This window comes from Lynx rufus, unplaced genomic scaffold, assembly GCF_022079265.1.
Source record: "Lynx rufus isolate CCGP_SWC_20201006 ecotype Redwood Valley unplaced genomic scaffold, mLynRuf1.p SCAF_14, whole genome shotgun sequence".
Lineage (NCBI taxonomy): Eukaryota > Metazoa > Chordata > Mammalia > Carnivora > Felidae > Lynx > Lynx rufus.
This window is the reverse complement of record NW_025814828.1, coordinates 54,981,101-55,004,071: the sequence shown is the minus strand read 5'-3', so window position 1 is coordinate 55,004,071 and position 22,971 is coordinate 54,981,101. Positions and strand designations below refer to the sequence as shown.

The 22,971-nt window shown below is 36.8% G+C and overlaps 1 protein-coding gene and 1 non-coding gene across 2 annotated transcripts in view; one reads left to right on the top strand and one right to left on the bottom strand.

Moving 5' to 3' along the window:
* Nucleotides 1–22,971, bottom strand: part of DACH2 (dachshund family transcription factor 2) — a 736,007-nt gene that overhangs the window by 228,309 nt on the left and 484,727 nt on the right. The gene's annotated exons all lie outside the window — the stretch shown is intronic.
* Nucleotides 473–579, top strand: LOC124509750 (U6 spliceosomal RNA). Its single transcript, XR_006961519.1, has one exon. It is a non-coding gene; the product is annotated as a U6 spliceosomal RNA (small nuclear RNA).

Sequence of the window (22,971 nt, the reverse complement as noted above, 5' to 3'; positions counted from 1 at the left end):
AACCAATAAAGAAGTTTTAAAAAATTGAGCAGAACCTGAGAGATCTGTGGAATAATAACAAAAAGTTGCAATAGTCATATAATTTGAGTCCTACAGAAAAGAATATGAGCAGTGCTGAAGAAATAGTGGCTGAAAGCTTCCTGAGTTTGTCAGAATACATAAACCTCCTGATTAAAGAAGCTTAGTAAACTTCAAACATGATAAACCCAAAGAAATTCATGCCAGGCACATCATAATCAAACTACTGAAAAGGAAAGACTATGAGAAATCTTAAAAGCAGTAAAACAAAAAACTATGCATTACCTAAACAAGAACAACTGTTTGAATGACCATGGCATTCTTATCAGAAGCTGTGAAGAGCTTAATGAAGTGGCACATTTATAAGCACTTAAAGAAAAAAAAATACTCTCAACCCACAGTTCTATATCCACTTAAAATATCCTTCACTAAAGGTAAAATAAAGATGTTTTCAGTACTCACTTTGGCAGCACATATACTAAAATTGGAATGATACAGAGAATATTAGCATGGCCCCTGTGCAAGGATGACATGCAAATTTGTGAAGCATTCCATATTTTTATGTCACTCCTCCTCAGGGAAATACAAATCAAAACCACACTGAGATACTACCTCATGCCAGTCAGAGTGGCTAAAATGAATACATCAGGAGACTATCGATGCTGGAGAGGATGTGGAGAAACTGGAGCTCTCTTGCACTGTTGGTGGGAATGCAAACTGGTGCAGCTGTTCTGGAAAACAGTGTGGAGGTTCCTCAAAAAATTAAAACTCGATCTACCCTATCACAAAGCAATACCACTGCTAGGAATTTACCCAAGGGATACAGGAGTGCTGATGCATAGGGCACTGGTATCGCAATGTTTATAGCAGCACTTTCAACAATAGCTAAATTATGGAAAGACCCTAAATGTTCATCAACTGATGAATGGATAAAGATATTTTGGTTTATATATACAATGGAATACTACTTGGAAATCAGAAAGAATGAAATCTGGCCATTTTTAGCAATGTAGATGGAACTGGAGGGTATTATGTTAAGTGAAATAAGTCAGGCAGAGAAAGACAGATGTCATATGTTTTGACTCATAAGTGGATCCTGAGAAGCTTAACAGAGGACCATGGGGGAGGGGAAGGTGGAAAAATTTACAGAGAGGGAAGGCGGCAATCCATAAGAGACTCTTAAATACTGAGAACAAACTGAAGGTTGATGGGGGGTAGGGGACAGGGGGGAGTGGGTGATGGACATAGAGGAGGGCACGTGTTGGGATGAGCACTGGGTGATGTATGGAAACAAATTTGACAATAAATTATATTTAATGCTTTAAAAAAGATGTTTTCAGATAAATAAAAATTAAGAAGAATATTGCCAGTACACCAGCTCCAAAAGAATTGCTAAAAGAAATTTTTCAGGGCAACTTCAACGGAAAGAAACTTGAAATACCAAGAACGAAGGAAGAATAACAAATGATAAATATCTAGCAAAATATAATAGACAAATATTCTGGTCTTGAGTCTTTTTAAATAGGATTGACAAATGAAAGCAAAAAGTGTAGCATTCTTTAATGGGCTTTTCTCTGTATATAGATGCAATATGTGTGTTTGTGCTATATATATATATATATATATATATATATATATATAATGGAGAGAATAAAACAAACTTTATGATGGAAAAGTTTCTCTATATCAAAACTTTAATATTTATTTCTTAATAATTAATAGAAAAAGAAGAAAGAAATCAGCAAGAATATAGAAAAACTAAACAATGCTATCAACCTACTGGATTTGACTGACATTCATAGAACTCCCACTCTGCAACAGCAACAAACACAAACTTTTAAGGTATAAATAGAACATTTGTCATTATAGAACATATACTGGGTCATAAAACAAACAGCTTTAAATAATTAGACAAATATGATCCATCAATATTGAATCAAACTAGGAATAAATGAGAAAATTCATAGGAAAATCTCCAATCACTTATAAATTAAACAACATATTTTTAAAAATCCATGGATCAAAGATAAAATATCAATATTTTTAAAAAATATTTTGAGTTGAACAAAAATACAAATACAACACACAAAAATTTGCAGGACTTTGTTAAAAAATGCTGAAAGGAAAATTATTGCAATAAATGCTTATATTAGAAAAAAAAGGTTCGAAATTAACAATTTATGTTTTCACTTTAAGAATCTAGGAAAAGAAGAGAAAAATAAAGCAGAAGGGAGGATCATGTAAAAATAAAAGTGGAAACAGAAAAGTAGAAAAAAATCAATGAAAACAAAAGCTCTTTTTTAAAGGATGAATAAATTGGAAAATCATAAAGCAATGAAAAAGATAAACGGAAAGAAGACACAAATATTAGGAATGAAAGAGAATACCATACATACTTGAAGACTTCAAAAAATAATAATGGACTAATATGAACAACTCTATGCACATAAATTCAACAATTCATAATACAGTGACCAATACCTTGAAAACTACAGGCCTCCAAAATTCACCCAAACTGATACAGATAGTTTGCAGACAGTATACTCCTCTAAACATTGAAAATGATTTCCCCGAAAATAAATTTCTAGGCCCATATGATTTCAATGGAGAATTTTATCAAACATTTAAATAAAAAACAGCAGTAATTCTACACATTTATTACAGAAGAGAAGGAAACACTTCCTGTTTCATTCTGAAAGGCAAACATTAACATAATATCAAAACAAAGATTTTACAAAAAAAGAAAATTACTGATGAATTTCCCTCACCAATGCAGATACACAAATCTTTAAGAACATATTGACAAATAGAATTCAGGTATATATAAAAAAAAATTATACACCCAACTGAAGTTTATTCCAGGGCTACAAGGCTTAGTTTTAGTGTTTGAAAATCTATCAATGTATTTCATTATATCAGCTGTCTAAAGAAGAAAAAAACAAATGATCTTATTAAACTCTGGAATAAAGAATTTGACAAAACCAATATTCAAACATGGTAAAAATTCTCCGCAATATAGGAATAGAAAGTAACTTCCTCTGTCTGATAAGGGACACTACAAAAATCTTAACAATTAACATCACACTTGACAACAAAAGAATGAATACTTCCCTAACAAGAGCACTGCAAAGATGCCTAGTCTTGCCACTACTATTTAACATAATATTGGGGATCCTATCCAGTTAAATAAGTCAAGAAAGATAAAGTCCACAAATATCCTGATACCACAGACAGAAAAGGATACTACAAGAAAAAGAACTTCAGGACAATATTGCTGGTGAATATATGTACAAAAATTCTCAAGAAAATACTACCAAACCAAATTCAACAGCACATTAGAAGAGTTATTATCCATGATCAATTGAGATTCATCCCTGGGATGGAGAACTATCCATCATGCCACTGGAAGTCAAAAGAAAGCTGGAGTAGCCATACTTATATCAAAGAAAGTAGACTTTAAATTAAAGGCTGTGACAAGAGATGAAGAAGGGCATTATATAATAGTTACAGGGTCTATCCATCAAGAAGAACTAACAATTATAAATGTCCATGCGCCGAATACGGGAGCCCCCTAATATATAAAACAATTACTCACAAACATAAGCAACATTATTGACAAGAAGTGGTAATTTCAGGGGACTTTAATACCCCACTTACAACAATGGATAGATCACCGAGACACAGGATCAATAAAGAAACAAAGGCCCTGAATGATACATTGGATCAGATGGACTTGACAGATATATTTAGAACTCTGCATCCCAAAGCAAGAGATTATACTTTCTTCTCCACTGCACATGGAACATTCTCCAAGATAGATCACACACTGGGTCACAAAACAGCCATCATAAGTATACAAGAATTGAAATCATACCAGGCATACTTTCAGACGACAATGCTATGAAGCTTGAAATCAACCACAGGAAAAAGTCTGGAAAACCTCCAAAAGCATGGAGGTTAAAGAACACCCTACTAAAGAATGAATCCGTTAACCAGGAAATTAGAGAGGATATTAAAAAATATATGGAAACAAATGAAAATGAAAATAAAACAATCCAAATGCTTTGGGACGCAGCAAAGGCAGTCCTGAGAGGAAAATACATTGCAATCCAGGCCTATCTCAAGAAACAAGAAAAATCCCAAATACAAAATCTAACAGCACACCTAAAGGAAATAGAAGCAGAGCAGCAAAGACAGCCTAAACCCAGCAGAAGAAGAGAAATAATAAAGATCAGAGCAGAAATAAACAATATAGAATCTAAAAAAACTGTAGAGAAGATCAATGAAACCAAGAGCTGGTTTTTTGAAAAAATAAACAAAATTGATAAACCTCTAGCCAGGCTTCTCAAAAAGAAAAGGGAGATGACCCAGATAGATAAAATCATGAATGAAAATGGAATTATTACAACCAATCCCTCAGAAATACAAGCAATTAACAGGGAATACTATGAAAAATTATATGCCAACAAATTGGACAACCTGGAAGAAATGGACAAATTCCTAAACACCCACACACTTCCAAATCTCAATCAGGAGGAAATAGAAAGCTTTAACAGACCCATAACCAGTGAAGAAATTGAATCAGTTATCAAATATCTCCCAGCAAATAAGAATCCAGGACCAGACGGCTTCCCTGGGGAATTCTACCAGACATTTAAAGCAGATATAATACCTATCCTTCTCAAGCTGTTCCAAAAAATAGAAAGGGAAGGAAAACTTCCAGACTCATTCTATGAAGCCAGCATTACTTTGATTCCTAAACCAGACAGAGACCCAGTAAAAAAAGACAACGAAAGGCCAATATCCCTGATGAACATGGATGCAAAAATTCTCAATAAGATACTAGCAAAACGAATTCAACAGCTTATAAAAAGAATTATTCACCATGATCAAGTGGGATTCATTCCTGGGATGCAGGGCTGGTTCAACATTCGCAAATCAATCAACTGATACATCACATTAATCAAAGAAAAGATAAGAACCATATGATCCTGTCAATCGATGGAGAAAAAGCATTTGACAAAATTCAGCAACTTTCTTAATAAAAACCCTCGAGAAAGTCGGGCTAGAAGGAACATACTTAAACATCATAAAAGCCATTTATGAAAAGCCCACAGCTAATATCATCCTCAATGGGGGAAAACTGAGCTTTCTCCCTGAGATCAGGAACACGACAGGGATGTCCACTCTCACCGCCATTGTTTAACATAGTGTTGGAAGTGCTAGCATCAGCAATCAGACAACAAAAGGAAATCAAAGGCATCAAAATTGGCAAAGATGAAGCCAAGCTTTCACTTTTTGCAGATGACGTGATATTATACATGGAAAATGTGATAGACTCCACCAAAAGTCTGCTACAACTGATACATAAATTCAGCAAAGTTGCAGGGTACAAAATCAATGTACAGAAATCAGTTGCATTCTTATACACTAATAATGAAGCAACAGAAAGACAAATAAACTGATCCCATTCACAATTGCACCAAGAAGCATAAAATACCTAGGAATAAATCTAACCAAAGATGTAAAAGATCTGTATGCTGAAAACTATAGAAAGCTTATGAAGGAAACTGAAGAAGATATAAAGAAACAGAAAAACATTCTGTGCTCATTGGTTGGAAGAATAAATGTTGTCAAAATGTGAATACTGCCCAAATCTATCTACATATTCAATGCAAGCCCAATCAAAATTGCACCAGCATTCTTCTCGAAGCTAGAACAAGCAATCCTAAAATTCATATGGAACCACAAAAGGCCCCGAATAGCCAAAGTAATTTTGAAGAAGAAGACCAAAGCAGGAGGCATCACAATCCCAGACTTTAGCCTCTACTACAAAGCAGTCATCATCAAGACATCATGGTATTGGCACAAAAACAGACACATAGACCAATGGAATAGAATAAAAACCCCAGAACTAGACCCACAAAAGTATGTCCAACTAATCTTTGACAAAGCAGGAAAGAATATCCAATGGAAAAAAAAAACAGTCTCTTTAACAAATAGTGCTGGGAGAACTGGACAGCAACATGCAGAAGAATGAAACTAGGCCACTTTCTGACACCATTCACAAAAATAAACTCAAAATGGATAAAGGACCTAAATGTGAAACAGGAAACCATCAAAACCCTAGAGGAGAAAGCAGAAAAAGACCTCTCTGACCTCAGCCGCAGCAATTTCTTACTTGACACACCCCCAAAGGCAAGGGAATTAAAAGCAAAAATGAACTACTGGGACCTCATGAAGACAAAAAGCTTCTGCAAAGCAAAGGAAACAATCACCAAAAGTAAAAGGCAACCAACGGATTGGGAAAAGATATTTGCAAATGACATATCAGACAAAGGGCTAGTATCCAAAATCTATAAAGAGCTCACCAAACTCCACACCCGAAAAACAAATAACCCAGTGAAGAAATGGGCAGAAAACATGAATAGACACTTCTCTAAAGAAGACATCCAGATGGCCAACAGGCACATGAAAAGATGCTCAACGTCCCTCCTCATCAGGGAAATACAAATCAAAACCACACTCAGATATCACCTCACACCAGTCAGAGTGGCCAAAATGAACAAATCAGGAGACTATAGATGCTGGAGAGGATGTGGAGAAATGGGAACCCTCTTGCACTGTTGGTGGGAATGCAAACTGGTGCAGCCACTCTGGAAAACAGTGTGGAAGTTCCTAAAAAAATTAAAGATAGACCTACCCTATGACCCAGCAGTAGCACTGCTAGGAATTTATCCAAGGGATATAGGAGTACTGATGCATGGGGGCACTTGTAGCCCAATGTTTATGGCAGCACTCTCAACAATAGCCAAATTATGGAAAGAGCCTAAATGTCCATCAACTGATGAATGGATAAAGAAATTGTGGTTTATATACACAATGGAGTACTACGTGGCAATGAGAAAGAATGAACTATGGTCCTTTGTAGCAACGTGGATGGAACTGGAGAGTGTGATGCTAAGTGAAATAAGCCATACAGAGAAAGACAGATACCATATGGTTTCACTCTTATGTGGATCCTGAGAAACTTAACAGAAACCCATGGGGGAGGGGAAGAAAAAAAAAAGAGGTTAGAGTGGAAGAGAGCCAAAGCATAAGAGACTCTTAAAAAGTGAGAACAAACTGAGGGTTGATGCGGGGTGGGAGGGAGGGGAGGGTGGGTGATGGGCATTGAAGAGGGCATCTTTTTGAATGAGCACTGGGTGTTGTATGGAAACCAATTTGACAATGAATTTCATATATTAAAAAAAAAAGTGATTCATCCCTGGGATGGAAAGATAGTTCAATACATGCAAACTAATAAATAAGATACATTAAATTAACAGAACAAAATTAAAAAAAATTCTTAGGATCATCTCACTAGACACAGAAAAAGCATTTGAAAAAATTCAACATCTGTTCATGATTTAAAAACTCTTAAAGGGGCGCCTGGGTGGCGCAGTCGGTTAAGCGTCCGACTTCAGCCAGGTCACGATCTCGCGGTCCGTGAGTTCGAGCCCCGCGTCAGGCTCTGGGCTGATGGCTCGGAGCCTGGAGCCTGTTTCCGATTCTGTGTCTCCCTCTCTCTCTGCCCCTCCCCCCGTTCATGCTCTGTCTCTCTCTGTCCCCAAAAAAATAAATAAACGTTGAAAAAAAATTAAAAAAAAAACTCTTAAAAATAATACATGAAAAGTTGATCAGTGTCATTATCAATTAGAGAAATGCAAATTAAATCCATGATTAGATTCCACTACACATATTGAAAAACAAATATGCTTAAAAAATATATATTGACAGTACCAAATGCTTGCACCACTGAAGAGAAACTAGAGTACTCTAACATGTCTGATGCAAATGCAAAAGGGTGCATCTGCTTTGAAAAACAGCATGGTAACTTGTTATAAAACTAAACATACCATACAACTCAGTACTCATGCTCCTTGGTATTTACCCAAGTGAAGTGAAACTTTAAAAAAAAAATCTGCATGTCAATGTTTATAGAGCTTTATTCATACTTACCAAAAATTGGAAGCAACCAAGTTGTTCTTCTCTAGGTGACTAGGTAAATTGTGATATATCTATACAATGGAGTACTATTTGGAAATTAAAAGGAATAAACTGTCAATCCACACAACAATATGGATCAGTTTTAAATGCACATTGCTAACTAAAAGAAGCTGGTTTGAAAAGGCTGGGTGCTCCATGATTCCAATTATATGACATTCTTGAAATGATAAGACAAAATAAATCTGAATTAAAAACTAAGGTAATATGAATTAAGAATTGGTTTTGGTGCCTGGTAGGCTCAGTTGGTTAAGTGTCCAACTTCAGGTCAGGTCGTGACCTCATAGCTTATGAGTTCCAGCCCCTTGTCAGGCTCCGTGCTGACAGCTCAGAGCTCGGAGCCTGGAGCCTGCTTCAGATTCTGTGTCTCCCTCACTTTCTGCCACTCCCCTTCTTGCACTCTGTCTGTCTCTCTCTCTCAAAATAAATATTTAAAAAATTAAAAAAAATAAAAAGAGTGGATTTTAGTTATAATAATGTATCAATGTTGCTTCAAAAATTTTTGATTATACTATAGTGATGTAAGATGTCACTAATAGGACAAACTGGGTGTGAGTATAAAGAAGCACTCATTATCTTTGCAGTATTTCTGTAAATCTAAAAATAGTTTTTTAATCCTATATTTAAAATATCCATAAAATATGCCAAAAGGTAATTTTATCAAATTATTTATAAATAAGATTTAAATTATTGAAAAATGATTGAGGAAGACAGCAGATTGAGATTCTAAATAATGGAGATATTGCTATCAAAAGGCTATAGAATTATATTAGTTATAGTAGCTTATTAAAAATCTGACAGACATCTATTCCATCCGTACTTCCTTCCACCTTTACTAACCCCTTTCCTGCTCCAAAACATATATACAAACACTCAAAAATGAACACATGCTAACCTCAAAACTCTTTAGAAAATAGTGATAATCACAACTACCACTCATTTGGTGCATTATATTATCTAAATTTGATGTTGTATCCATTACAGTACATGGCATAAAGTAAAAAGTAAATATTACTTGAATATAACTAACATAATAATGACTAAATGTCTAGCATTTGATAGAAGTTTCAAATTTACATTTGAAAAATAATTTTAAAATCTTACTTTGAGATAAAAGAGCTATTATGCAAAGAACATCCAATGGAAAAAAGACAGCCTCTTTAACAAATGGTGCTGGGAGAACTGGACAGCAACATGCAGAAGGTTGAAACTAGACCACTTTCTCACACCATTTACAAAAATAAACTCAAAATGGATAAAGGACCTAAATGTGAGACAGGAAACCATCAAAACCTTAGAGGAGAAAGCAGGAAAAGACCTCTCTGACCTCAGCCGTAGCAATCTCTTACTCGACACATCCCCAAAGGCAAGGGAATTAAAAGCAAAAGTGAATTACTGGGACCTTATGAAGATAAAAAGCTTCTGCACAGCAAAGGAAACAACCAACAAAACTAAAAGGCAACCAACGGAATGGGAAAAGATATTTGCAAATGACATATCGGACAAAGGGCTAGTATCTAAAATCTATAAAGAGCTCACCAAACTCCACACCCGAAAAACAAATAACCCAGTGAAGAAATGGGCAGAAAACAGGAATAGACACTTCTGTAAAGAAGACATCCAGATGGCCAACAGGCACATGAAAAGATGTTCAGCGTCGCTCCTTATCAGGGAAATACAAATCAAAACCACACTCAGGTATCACCTCACGCCAGTCAGAGTGGCCAAAATGAACAAATCAGGAGACTATAGATGCTGGAGAGGATGTGGAGAAACGGGAACCCTCTTGCACTGTTGGTGGGAATGCAAATTGGTGCAGCCGCTCTGGAAAGCAGTGTGGAGGTTCCTCAGAAAATTAAAAATAGACCTACCCTATGACCCAGCAATAGCACTGCTAGGAATTTATCCAAGGGATACAGGAGTACTGATGCATAGGGGCACTTGTACCCCAATGTTTATAGCAGCACTGTCAACAATAGCCAAATTATGGAAAGAGCCTAAATGTCCATCAACTGATGAATGGATAAAGAAATTGTGGTTTATATACACAATGGAATACTACGTGGCAATGAGAAAAAATGAAATATGGCCTTTTGTAGCAACGTGGATGGAACTGGAGAGTGTGATGCTAAGTGAAATAAGCCATACAGAGAAAGACAGATACCATATGGTTTCACTCTTATGTGGATCCTGAGAAACTTAACAGGAACCCATGGGGGAGGGGAAGGAAAAAAAAAAAAAAAAAAAAAAAAGGACGTTAGAGTGGGAGAGAGCCAAAGCATAAGAGACTGTTAAAAACTGAGAACAAACTGAGGGTTGATGGGGGGTGGGAGGGAGGGGCAGGTGGGTAATGGGTATTGAGGAGGGCACCTTTTGGGATGAGCACTGGGTGTTGTATGGAAACCAATTTGTCAATAAACTTCATATATAAAAAAAAAAAGAGCTATTATGCAGATAAGGGAAAAGAATGGCTAGATTAGAAGTAATCAATTGCAGTAAAAATCTTCTAACTCCAAACCATTCTACATATTTTACATTGTACTCTTTTTTTAATTTTTTAATGTTTTTATTTTATTTTTTAGAGAGAGAGAGAGTGCGAGTTGCCGGGGGGGGGGGGGAGGTCAGAGAGAAGGAGACATAGAATCTGAAGCATGCTCCAGGCTCTGAGTTATTAGCAGATAGCCCGAAGCGGGGCTCAAACTCACAGATGTTGAGATCATGACCTGAGCCGAAGTCAGACACCCAACCAATTGAGCCATCCAGGTGCCATTTTATTTACTTTTTTTTATTTGTTAACGTTTATTTATTATTGAGAGACAGAGAGAGACAGAGCACGAGTAGGGAGGGGCAGAGAGAGGAGACACAGAATCCGAAGCATGCTCCAGGCTCTGGGCTGTCAGCACAGAGCCCTATGTGGGGCTGGAACTCACAGACTGCAAGGTCATGACCTGAGCCGAAGTCGGATGCTTAACCGACTAAGCAACCCAGGAGCCCAAAACTATTCATTCTAACACATGCCAATAAAAATATACTTTCTTAAAAAAAATCCCCTTGTAAAGTTAGGGTAACACATTAATGCATATTAAGCAAAATCAGATACCATTTTCTCATATCTACATTTATCATATCTCCTTTATAATTCATGTTCTGATCCTCTCACAAAAATATATCACTTTTTTCTTTGCCTCATTCTCATAGTATTTATATTCTTCTTTGCCTCATTCTTATAGTATTTATATTTAATATTGATAATTTGTGAATGACCTTAAAGCCCTAAAAATTTTAGCCTTTTGAAGGACAAATGCTATCTTCTTTATCATTTAATACTCCATGTTTAACACATTGCTTGGTCCATAAAAGGTATGAAATATTTGTTGAATAACTGAATCAGTGTATGAATGAATTCATAATTACACATTATGGTTGTTTCTTTTAAATAACAGACTGAAAAAAATAACACCATGTAGGTTCATTGTGTATCTGTAAGGGCTTATATGCAACCAGGAGGTCATTTTCAACACTAATGGAGAGAGATTTTGTTTCATCTATAGTTTATATAATCCATTTTTCTGTGACCAATGACACATATTTGCAAAATAGCTAGTTGAGGGGGCTGCTACATTCTATGACCATGAAACTAACTGCTCCAGAAATTGTACAAACTGTGCCTTATTTGTGTGGTATAAAACCTAACTGAACTAGGCAACCATACCCTTAATGTCAAAAATACACTGGAACTTCTGTTGTATATTTCAATTCAATCAACAAGTACTTATTGTGCGATTGCTTATGTGAGCAGCCTTTTATTTCTAATATGTTCTAATGTACTTTCTTTTATTACTTGAATAACTACCCACCCCCTTAGAGAAACTCAGTATTTCGTGAGTTCTGCTCTGATTAAAAATTATGTTATAGTAGAGTTTCAGAGAGTTTAAAAGGGTTTTAAATCTTCAAGGTTAAATCTCTTTCTTAGGCCTCTTATGTTAAATGGCAAATACAATTCAACTAAAACTCTGGACTAATCACGTTCAACTTTTATGGAAATCATAGTCACATGTTTTTTTTTAACATCTCCCAAATTGCACCTGAACATAATTCACAATTTGTTCTAATTCACTGTAACAGAAGAGCAAGCCAGATAATTTTTTTGGTCATTAAAATGTATAAAGAAAAAATTATTTTCAAGGGCCAAATCTATTATAGAAAGAGCTTAAAGTTAGCATCAGTCTTCATAGATTAATTTCTTACCCACTAAAATGATGTTTATAATGGGACACAGTTCCCTACTAGCAAGCAGCCAAAATGGCACATCAGTAAACCAATAACCCATATTCAGATAAAAAAATTTCCCTCTATTAAACAAATATATTTCTCTTATATTTCTCATATTGACATATGAACAATCACAATGTAATTATTAGGTAACAAATGTTTATGTGTTGCTTTTGTTAAAAACAACTAAAATTTTTTTAACTTGAGGTTTGTTGTTTTTCCATCAGCTACTAAAAAAGATATTTTAAATAAGAAAGAATAATTAACTGAGTTTATCAGAAAGCTTCTAGGAAGCTTCCCCTGACTCCTCGATTATCTCTGTTAATTGCCACCTTCCATTCCTTGATATTTTGAAGTACAAGACCTTTTTGGACATTGCGACATTTAATTTTGAAATGAAAACATAATAAATTCTTGTTTTATAGTTTCATTAAGAAAAGAGGAAATATTTATCAGATCCTGAAAGTGTATGTAAAATGACAGGGAAAAAGTGATGTGTTCAAATATTTGATCATAACTTTACCCTTCAAACTTTTATGCCTTCAGGGCCTTCCACAATAAAGTGAGCAAAAGCTTTTTTGTTTTGTTTTTTTTTTGTTTTTTTTTTTTTGAATTAAATAACCCTTCCCTTGCCTGTTGGACACACAAATCATATACTTGCATAAAGTATGGCACAGGAAAGCAAGCTATGATTTTCACCCACTTTTGCAGATGACCAACAGTTTGCACTAGATCATTGTATAATAGATCTTTATTATGAACTCTGTCCTGTGAGGCTTCAGTGTACACATTTCCTCATCAATATTTGATGTATTTCTGACAAGAAAGAGAATAGGTTTGGGAGGTTGAACCTAAAATCTTCTGACATTCTGTTTTGGGACATTGCTGTGGCATAAGAGCATGGCAAAATAGATACGGAAACATGATTAAATATACATATTTAATAAATAATACATATGTAACTTTCATATGTAATATCACGTTCTTTTACTTTAATATTTAAATACCTATTTCAAGTTTAAAATGTGCAGTATGTATGTGTATAGCTCTCAATGCCTGCCCATGCATATAAAGAAGGGGATTTAAAAAAAGGGGCCACACACAAAAATTCTCAAAAGTGACAGTATGTGAATCTATATGCTTGGATACATGCCATTGTTCATATGAGGGATACTTTTTTTTCTTATGTTATTAAGATTTTTATTTTAATTTCAGTATAGTTAACAATGTTCTATTAGTGTTAGGTGTACAAAACAGTAATGCAACAATTTTATACATTGCTCAGTACTCATTAACATAAGCGTATTCATCAATCCCCATCACCTATTTTACCTATCCCTACACCTACCTCCCCTCTGGGAACCATCAGTTCGTTCTCTATAGTTAAGAGTCTGTTTCTTGATTTTATGTATGTTTTGTGTGTCTATGTGTGTGTGTGTGTGTGTGTCTTTTTTCCTTTGTTCAATTGTTTTGTTTCTTAAATTCCACATATGAATGAAATCATACTATTAATCTTTCTCTAAGTGACTTATTTTGCTTATTATACTGTTTAGCTCCATCCATATTGTTGCAAACGACAAGATTTCATTCTTTTTTATGGCTGTGTAATATTCCATTATATCTACATCTATATCTATCTATCACATCTTCTTTATGCATTCCTCTAATATAAGGGATATCTTTAGGTGTATCTTTCATTTGGAAACTGTAAAGATCAATGGGTCAAAGTAATAATAGTAATGGCACAGGCATGCCTTACCAATTAAATTTCATGACACTAAGCAATAAAAATGCATGCACTTAAATTGGTAAAAATTTGGGTAACTGAGAGAGATTGTGCAGCTAATAAAAATCTGTTGTCGACACAGCTGCCTGAAAGCTGCCATTATAGGTTTAGATTACTAGAGACTATTGGGGGTAATCTAAATTTTGTGTATAACCCAATATGATTATAGCTGTTGTATCATTATACTTTAATCTTTGGAATGAACTGAATCCCATAATGGCAGAATATGGAATTGTGCTCTAATTAAAGACACAGCATTAGAAAAGGCACCAGGTCACACATCCTAGACACTTGGGTTGTACGAACATATCCAGCATAAAAGCAAAGAGAAAATAAGATTTTTCAACAACATTCTGCTTTCTGCTTTGCTTAGAATACAATGAATTTTGTTCTTTGATGAGAAGGGGAAGAAGAGCTATTACCAAAATCCCCTTTAAGGAGGAAGGTGAGGGAAGATAGTGGCAGAGTAGGAGGACCTCAGTCTTGCCTTATCCCACAAATAAAACTAGATAACCATAAAATCAATCTCAATACCCAAGAAATCAACCTGAATACTGGAAAAACAAACTCCACAACTAAAAGTACAGAAAATACCACATTGAATAAGATAGGAAGTGCAGATACATGGTTTGGGAAAGAAACAGACCTTGACCACTGCAGAGGGGAGGGAGCTGTGGTCAAGGAGAAGGGTGACAGACAGACTAGCACACAGGAAACCACACAGGGAAGATAATTTCCCACAGCAATTGGCTTGGAAAATGAGAAGGGACAAATTTTGTGATTTCCTGAAAACAGTGGGGCTTAAAGTTTGAAGTTCTAAAGGAAAGCAGGCTTGGATCAGAGCCCAGAGGCATTGGAGCTGCTCTTGGAGAGAGAGCAGAGAAAATAGCCCACATACAGACAGCATGGAAGCACCAATCTGAAGTGCACCTGGGCACACAGTGGAGATGTAATTTACTCATTTTGGAACATGTCCCACAGAAGCAGAATTCAGAGACCCCTCCAGGAGCAATAAAACTGGCAAGCACCATTTCCCTTCCACACCCTTTAGCATAAGCACAGGGACACCTGTGTGAATCAGCACACTGCCCACACTGGCTACCTAACTGGTTTACACCAAGCTGTGCACATCTGTACTCTTGTGGAACCAAGTTTCCCACTCATGTTTTCCTCAATCCCAGTGCAATGGATTACCTCCCATAGAGCTTGTCTAAATCTCTGACCATACTGCATCTCCTGATCCAGGAGTTCTGTAGGGCCTTGGTTCTGGTGGCAGTGGCAACAGGTCACATTCCACGAGCAGACCAGAAAACATCTAGTAAAAATGTGCCACACTCAGGCCAGGGATGAAACTTCCCACAATAAGCAAAGAGAACCTCTGCAGATAGGAGGATAGAAAAGCCAAGATACATCAGAGCACACCCAGCACACACTTCAGACACTCCCTGAGACAACAGGTCCTGGATAACAAGGAATACTACACTGCACAGCACTATAGGATCACTCTTCAAAGGTCATTATGCTCAAGCACAGGAAAAGGAGCTGACATTCCTCACAAGCAGAAGCAGACACAGAGACATGTCAAATTGAGAAGACAGAGGAATTTGCCCCCAAAGAAAGAACAGGACAAGGTCATGGCCAGAGATCTAAGTGAAACAGATATAAATAGCATGCCTGAGAGATAATTTAATGTAATAATCATAAAGATAGTCACTGAACTTGAGAAAACAGTGTGAGACATTGGTGAGATCCTTAACACAGAGATAAGGAATAATATACCAGACTTGAAGGGCTCAATAAATGAAATGAGAAACATTCTTGATGGAATGAACAGCAAGCTGGAAGAAACAGAGGAATTGATGACATAGAAGACAAAGTAATTGAAAGCGATGAAGATGAACAAACAAGGGAAAGAAGGATTATGCAACACGAGACTAGATTTAGGAAACTCAGTGACTCACTCAAAAGTAATAATATTCATATTATATGAGTCACAGAAGAAGAGACAGAAAAGGGGGTAGAAAATTTCTTTGAAGAAATAATAGATGAAAATATGCCTAATCTGGGGAAGGAAACAGACATCCAGATCCAGGAGGCACAGAGAACTCCCATTAAAATCAACAAAAGCAGGCCAACACCAAGACATATTGTAATAAAGTTTTAAAAATATAGTGATTAAGAAATAATCTCAAAGCAACAAGACAAAAGTAGTCCTTAAATTGGAAGGGAAGACCCATAAGGCTAGCTGGAGACTGCTCAACAGAAACTTGGCATGCCAGGAAGGAGTGACATAGTATATTCAAACTGCTAAATGGGGAAGATCTTCAAACAAAATATACTATCCAGCAAGGCTATCATTCAGAATAGTAGAGATAAAGAGTTTCCCAGACAAGCAAAAACTAAAAGAGATTGTGACTACTAAACCAGCCCTGCAAGAAATATTAAAGAGGACTCTTTGAATGGGAAGAAAAGACCAAAAGTGACAAAGACAAAAAAGTATCTGAGAAAATCTCCAAAAATAATGACAAAAACAAGTAATAAAATGATACTAAAAACATATCTGTCAATATTTACTTTGAGCATAAACAGACCAAACACTTCAAATGAAAGACATAGGATATCAAAATGGATAAAAACCAAAAGACCAAAAGTGACAAAGACTTGAAAGGAACAGAGAAAATCTCCAGAAACAATGACAAAACAAGTAATAAAATGCCACTAAATACATATCTATCAATAATTAATCTGAATGTCACTGGACTACATGATCCAAACAAAAGACACAGGGTATAAGAATAGTTAAAAATAAAAATAAAAACAAGATACATCTATATGCTGCTTATAAGAGCTTCATTTCAGATCTAAAGACACTTGCACATTGAAAGTGAGGGGATAAAGAAATATTTATCATGTAAATGGATGTCAAAAGAAAAATGGAATAGCAATACTTATGATGGACAAACTAGACTTTAAAACAAAGACTTTAACAAGAGAAAAAAAAGGGCATGCTATCATAGTAAAGAAGACAATCCAACTAGATGATATAACAATTATAAATCTGTATGCACCAAACATGAAAGCACCCAAATATATAAAACAATTAAAAACAAACTCATGATAATAATATAATAAAAGTACAGGACTTTAACACCCACTTATCAATGGACAGATCAAGTAAACAGAAACTAGAAAAGGAAACAATAGCTTTGAATGACACAGTGGACCAGATGGATTTAACAGAAACATTTAAAACATTCTATCCTAAAATACCAGAATACACACTCTTTTCAATTACACATGGGATATTCTCCAGAATAGATCACATATTTGATCACAAAACAGGCATCAACAAATAAGAAACAAAACAACAGATCAAAGAAGCAAGAGCTTGTTCTTTGAAACAATTAATAAAATTGATAAACCTCTAGAGAGAATTATCAAAAAAAAAAAGAGAAAGGACACGAAAAATAAAATAACAAGGGAGGAGAAATAACAACTAACACTACAGAAATACAATTATAAGAGAATATTATGAAAAACCATATGCCAATAAATTGGACAACCTGGGAGAAATGGATAATTTCCTAGAAACACATAAACTACCAAAACTAAAATAAGAAGAAATAGAAAACTTGAACAGAATGAGTCAGCAAAGAAATTAAATCAGTAATAAAATATCTCCCAACAAACAAATGTCTAGGGCCAGATGATTTAACAAGTAAATACTACCAAACACTTAAAGAGTTAACACCTATTCTCCTCAAAACTATTCCAAAAAATAAAAAGATAAAAAGGAAGGAAAACTTCCAGATTCATTCTATGAGGTCAGCCTTACTCTGATACCAAAACCAAAGACTCCACTATAAAAGAGAACTACAGGCCAAAATCCTTGATGAACATGGATGCAAAATTCACAATAAAATACTAGCAAAATGAATCCAACATTACATTAAAGGTATCATTAATCATGATCAAGTGGGATTTACTCCTGGGTTGGAACTGTGGTTAAATATTCACCAATCAATGTGGCACACCATGTGAATAACAGAAAGGATAAGACCATATGATCCTTTTAATAGATTTAGGAAAAACATATTTCAAATTCCAACATCAATTCATAATAAGAACCCACAACAAAGTGGTATTTCGAGGAAATATATCTCAATATAATAAAGGGCATATATGAAAAAAACACAGCTAATATCATCCTCAATAGGGAAAAACTGAGAGGTTTTCCTCTATGGTCAGGAACAGACAGGGATGTCCACTCTCACACTGTTACTTACCACAGTACTGGAAGTTTTAGTCACTGCAATCCCATGGCAAAAAGAAATAAAAGGCATCCAAATCAGCAAGGAAGAAGTGAAACTTTCAGTATTTGCAGATGACATACTATATATAGAAAACCCTAAAGACTCCAAAGACCAAAGAATTGCTAGAACTGATAAATGAATTTAGTGAAGACCCAGGGTACAAAATCAACATAAAGACATCTGTTGCATTTCTACACACCAATAAGAAAACAGCAGAAAGAGAAATGAAGGAATCCATCCCAATTAGAATTGCCCCCCAAAAACCTTATGGTATCTAGAAATAAACCTAACCCTTAACAAAATACCATCAACACTTTTCACAAAGCCAGAGCAAACAATCTGAAAATTTGTATGGAACAACAAAAGATCTCAAATAGCCAAAGCAATCTTGAAAAAGGAAAGAAAAGCTGAGGTGTCACAATTCTGAACCTCAAATTACATTACAAAGCTGTAGTCATCAAGACAGTATGATACTGGCACAAAAACAGACACATAGTCCAATGGAATGGAATAGATAAACCAGAAGGGAGCCCACACCTATACGGTCAATCTGTGAGATAGCAAGAAAGAATATCCAAAGAGAAAAATTGTCTCTCCAAAAATGGAGTTGGGAAAACAGGACAGCAAGGTGCAGAAGAATGAACCTGGACCATTTTCTTACACCATACACAAAAGTATATTCAAAATGGATCAAATACCTAAATGCCAGACCCCAAACCATAAATCTCCTAGAAGCAAGCACAGGCAGTAACCTCTTTGACATTGGTTATACGAATTTTTTCTATATTTGTCTCCTGATGCAAGGGAAACAAAAGCAAAAATAAACTATTAGGATTTCACAAAAATTAAAAAAAACTGCACAGCAAATGAAATAATCAACAAAATTATAAAGGCAACTTATGAAATTGGAGAAAATAATTGCAAACGACATATTTGATAAAGGGTTAGTATCCAAAATATATAAAGAACTTATAAAATTCAACATTCCAAAAAGGAATAATCCAATTAAAAATGGGCAGAGGACATGAATAGACATTATTCCAAGAAAACATACACATGGCTAACAGACATATGAAAAGATGCTCAACATCACTCATCGTCAGGGAAATACAAATCAAAACTACAATATGATATCATTTCCCACCTGTCCAAATGACCAAAATTAACAACACAAGAAAGAACAGGTGTTGGTGAGGATGTAGAGAAAGGAGAATCCTCTTGCAATGTTGGTGGTAAATGAAAATGGTTCAGCCACTATGGAAAACAGTATGGAGGTTCCTCAAAAAGTTACAAATAGGAGGGGGGGAAGATGGCGGCGTAGGAGGACGCTGGGCTCACCGCGCATCCTGCTGATCACTTAGATTCCACCTACACCTGCCTAAATAACCCAGAAAACCGCCAGAGGATTAGCAGAACGGAGTCACCAGACCCAAGTGCAGACGAGAGGCCCACGGAAGAGGGTCGGAAGGGCAGCTAGGCGGTGCGCGCTCCACGGACTGGCGGGAGGGAGCCGGGGCGGAGGAACGGCTCGCCAGCCATCAGAGCCCCCGAGTCCGGCTTGCAAAAGCGGAGGGGCCTGACGGACTGTGTTCCCACAGCAAGCGCGACTTACCGTCTGGGAGGTCATAAGTTAACAGCTCTGCTCGGAAAACGGGAAGGCTGGAGGACAAAGGGAGGGTGAGCTGCGGAGCCCCCGGACGACAGAGCTCAGTTTGGTGGGGAACAAAGGCGCTCGCCAGCGCCATCTCCCCCGCCCATCCCCCAGCCAAAATCCCAAAGGGAACCGGTTCCTGCCAGGGAAATTGCTCGCTCCGCGCAAACACCCAACTCTGTGCTTCTGCGGAGCCAAACCTCCTGCAGCGGATCTGACTCCCTCCAGCTGCCACAGGGCCCCTCCTGAAGTGGATCACATAAGGAGAAGCGAGCTAAGCCGGCCCCCCCTACCGCCGTGCACCTTGCCTTCCCACCCCAGCTAATACGCCAGATCCCCAGCATCACAAGCCTGGCAGTGTGCAAGTAGCCCAGACGGGCCACGCCACCCCACAGTGAATCCCGCCCCTAGGAGAGGGGAAGAGAAGGCACACACCAGTCTGACTGTGGCCCCAGCGGTGGGCTGGGGGCAGACATCAGGACTGACTGCAGCCCCGCCCACCAACTCCAGTTATACACCACAGCACAGGGGAAGTGCCCTGCAGGTCCTCACCACACCAGGGACTATCCAAAATGACCAAGCGGAAGAATTCCCCTCAGAAGAATCTCCAGGAAATAACAACAGCTAATGAGCTGATCAAAAAGGATTTAAATAATATAACAGAAAGTGAATTTAGAATAATAGTCATAAAATTAATCACTGGGCTGGAAAACAGTATACAGGACAGCAGAGAATCTCTTGCTACAGAGATCAAGGGACTAAGGAACAGTCACGAGGAGCTGAAAAACGCTTTAAATGAAATGCAAAACAAAATGCAAACCACCACGGCTCGGATGGAAGAGGCAGAGGAGAGAATAGGTGAACTAGAAGATAAAGTTATGGAAAAAGAGGAAGCTGAGAAAAAGAGAGATAAAAAAATCCAGGAGTATGAGGGGAAAATTAGAGAACTAAGTGATACACTAAAAAGAAATAATATACGCATAATTGGTATCCCAGAGGAGGAAGAGAGAGGGAAAGGTGCTGAAGGGGTACTTGAAGAAATAATAGCTGAGAACTTCCCTGAACTGGGGAAGGAAAAAGGCATTGAAATCCAAGAGGCACAGAGAACTCCCTTCAGACGTAACTTGAATCGATCTTCTGCACGACATATCATAGTGAAACTGGCAAAATACAAGGATAAAGAGAAAATTCTGAAAGTAGCAAGGGGAAAACGTGCCCTCACATATAAAGGGAGACCTATAAGACTCGTGACGGATCTCTCTTTTGAAACTTGGCAGGCCAGAAAGAATTGGCACGAGATTTTCAGTGTGCTAGACAGAAAAAATATGCAGCCGAGAATCCTTTATCCAGCAAGTCTGTCATTTAGAATAGAAGGAGAGATAAAGGTCTTCCCAAACAAACAAAAACTGAAGGAATTTGTCACCACTAAACCAGCCCTACAAGAGATCCTAAGGGGGACCCTGTGAGACAAAGTACCAGAGACATCACTACAAGCATAAAACATACAGACATCACAATGACTCTAAACCCGTATCTTTCTATAATAACACTGAATGTAAATGGATTAAATGCGCCAACCAAAAGACATAGGGTATCAGAATGGATAAAAAAACAAGACCCATCTATTTGCTGTCTACAAGAGACTCATTTCAGACCTGAGGACACCTTCAGATTCAGAGTGAGGGGATGGAGAACTATTTATCATGCTACTGGAAGCCAAAAGAAAGCTGGAGTAGCCATACTTATATCAGACAAACTAGACTTTAAATTAAAGGCTGTAACAAGAGATGAAGAAGGACATTATATAATAGTTACAGGGTCTATCCATCAGGAAGAGCTAACAATTATAAATGTCTATGCGCCGAATACCGGAGCCCCCAAATATATAAAACAATTCCTCATAAACAGAAGCAACCTTATTGATAAGAATGTGGTAATTGCAGGGGACTTTAACACCCCACTTACAGAAATGGATAGATCATCTAGACACACGGTCAATAAAGAAACAAGAGCCCTGAATGAGACACTGGATCAGATGGACTTGACAGATATATTTAGAACTCTGCATCCCAAAGCAACAGAATATACTTTCTTCTCGAGTGCACATGGAACATTCTCCAAGATAGATCATATACTGGGTCACAAAACAGCCCTTCATAGGTTTACAAGAATTGAAATTATACCATGCATACTTTCAGACCACAATGCTATGAAGCTTGTAATCAACCACAGGAAAAAGTCTGGAAAACCTCCAAAAGCATGGAGGTTAAAGAACACCCTACTAACGAATGAGTGGGTCAACCAGGCAATTAGAGAAGAAATCAAAAAATATATGGAAACAAACGAAAATGAAAATACAACAATCCAAACGCTTTGGGACGCAGCGAAGGCAGTCCTGAGAGGAAAATACATTGCCGTCCAGGCCTATCTCAAGAAACAAGAAAAATCCCAAATACAAAATCTAACAGCACACCTAAAGGAAATAGAAGCAGAACAGCAAAGGCAGCCTAAACCCAGCAGAAGAAGAGAAATAATAAAGATCAGAGCAGAAATAAACAATATAGAATCTCAAAAAACTGTAGAGCAGATCAACGAAACCAAGAGTTGGTTTTTTGAAAAAATAAACAAAATTGACAAACCTCTAGCCAGGCTTCTCAAAAACAAAAGGGAGATGACCCAAATAGATAAAATCATGAATGAAAATGGAATTATTACAACCAATCCCTCAGAGATACAAACAATTATCAGGGAATACTATGAAAAATTATATGCCAACAAATTGGACAACCTGGAAGAAATGGACAAATTCCTGAACACCCACACTCTTCCAAAACTCAATCAGGAGGAAATAGAAAGCTTGAACAGACGCATAACCAGCGAAGAAA